Source organism: Propithecus coquereli, unplaced genomic scaffold, assembly GCF_000956105.1.
Source record: "Propithecus coquereli isolate 6110/MARCELLA unplaced genomic scaffold, Pcoq_1.0 Scaffold644, whole genome shotgun sequence".
NCBI lineage: Eukaryota > Metazoa > Chordata > Mammalia > Primates > Indriidae > Propithecus > Propithecus coquereli.
The window spans coordinates 845876-847864 of record NW_012152441.1 but is presented as its reverse complement, the minus strand read 5'-3'; the positions used below and the strand labels follow the sequence as shown (position 1 = coordinate 847864).

General features: G+C 63.7%; 1 protein-coding gene across 1 annotated transcript in view; it reads right to left on the bottom strand.

The window, feature by feature from the left end:
- PKNOX1 (PBX/knotted 1 homeobox 1) overlaps positions 1 to 261 on the bottom strand; it is a 67725-nt gene extending 67464 nt beyond the window's left edge. Inside the window, exon 1 of the mRNA XM_012659983.1 lies at positions 167 to 261. The gene's annotated coding sequence lies outside the window, so the exon portion shown is untranslated. The remainder of the gene's footprint in view (positions 1 to 166) is intronic.
- Between the last annotated feature and the right edge of the window lie 1728 nt (positions 262 to 1989).

The following is a 1989-nucleotide window of genomic DNA, read 5'->3' as shown; positions in this document are numbered from 1 at the left end:
GCGCCCCTCCCCGCCCCCTGCCCCAGGCGGCGGGTCAAGTGCGGGCCTCGGGGCGCCGCCAGCCCGGGCGGCAGCGGCGGCGGCGGCCGCGGGCCGGTGTGATTGATAGGGACGGCGGCCGCGAGAGCGGCGGCGGCGGCGGCGGACCGGTTGAGTGACAGCTTACCTGGGTGCCAATCTTCATCACACTGACAAGCGGCTGCAGCAATCGGGACCCGCAGTGCCGCGCCCGCGTCCAACCGTCACGCCGACGCCGGGCCACGCGACACAGCCTCGCTCAATGGGAGGAGGGCGACGCCGACGCGCTCCGCATCAATATTCAGGCGGGGGGTGGGGCCTGGCGAGGCCGGGCCCCGCCCCTCCCTGCGCGGCGGCGGGCGTGGGGTGGGGCCTGCGCTCAGGGGGCGGAGAGCGAGGCCGGGGGCCGGGCGGGGGCCGGCCACGCCCCCGCCCCCGCCTCGCGCCAGGAGCCAGGCCCCGCCTCCAGCCGGCCGCGCCCCGGCAGGGGAAGGACCTGTGCCTCCCCGAAGGCCGAGCTTTCTGCCTCATGACTATGCAGTAGGGGGCGGGGCCAAGGCGTCGCTACGCCCCTTTGCGCTCTGCGGCCGCGGAGAGGTTTGCCGAGTCGGACGAAACCATCAGCTGCGCTCAGGCGGGGAGGGCGGGCCGTACCATCCGAATCCCCAGTCGCGCATCCTTTTGGGTGCAGGCCCGAGGCAGCCTCGCCGCCTCCTCCTGAGCTCTGAAGCACAGGCGGGCGCGGAGCAGGAGCCTGGGTGGATGCGCACGTGCGCCCCAGCCCGGGCGGTGGGTACGCAGGGCACCTTAGTCCTCTGCCCAGGACCCGGCTGATCCCAGGCGCCAGGCGTCCCTTACTGGCGGTCCGCTTGGCGGACAGGCGTGCTTCCCTCGGCGTCTGGCCCCCCTGGAGCACACCTTCCGGCCCAGGTGACCCCAGCGGGCCCAGCTCCAGGTCAAGTGGCCTCCCTCAGGGGCACGAAGACCAAGGTGGGCTGCATTCTAGCCAAGCTTTGAAAGACAGACCTAGAGCATCTGTCTCTGCACCCTCCAGTCCCTGGCGCGACTAGGGAGAGAGCAACAGGTCCCTGATCGTAGGGGCCGTTCGCTGTTGCAGAAACATTCATTTGCGCAGTGGCCCACCGAGTGCAGCCAGTGCATTGAGTCCACGCACAACGTGAAGAAGGGCATCTCTGCGGGCCGTCATGCTCCCCCAGGAAGAAACGCAGGCCCAGGACGGAAACTGCTGGAGGGTGCCCGGGGTAGGTCCAGTCAGAACAGGTGGGGAGGACATCCCCCTATGTCCAGGGCTCCACAAACACCATGGGCCGTAGCAAAGTGAATGTGGCGCTTCAGAGCCTACTTTTTCAGGAAGAAGGCCTATAGCAGGGTCCCTAGAGGGAGGCCAGTGAGACACAAGTTTCAGGCAGAAAAGTCAAGGGGACACAAAAAGCTCGGTAATCAAGACCCCTGCATAATTTGCAGGGCCAAGCACAAGGTGGAGATTCAAGGTCCCTTGTTCAAAATTTACAGTATTAAGGATTTCAAGACATTGGCCCGATATGATGGCTCACGCCTGTAATCCCAGCACTTTGGGAGGCAGAGATCAGAGGAGGATCATTGGAGGCCTGGAGTTCCAGACCAGCCTGGGCAACACAGTGAGATCCCCATCTCTACAACAGATTTAAAAATTAGCCCGGTGTGCTGGCTTTTGTTTGTGATACTGGGAAATTTTGGTCTTTGACCCCCATGTCCTGACATACAACACCTAAAATCCTTAGAATAGCCTAAGTGATGTCTTTTGTATGTTAATGATTGGTGGCTGGCAGCTTCAGGATGGGGCCTGGTCAGAGGAAACATCAAGGCAGGACTAGAGGGTTGGGACTTTCAGCGCCACCCCCAACCTCTGGAGAGGGGACAAGGCCTGAAGGTTAAGTTGATCACCAACAGCCAATGGTTTAATCAATCATG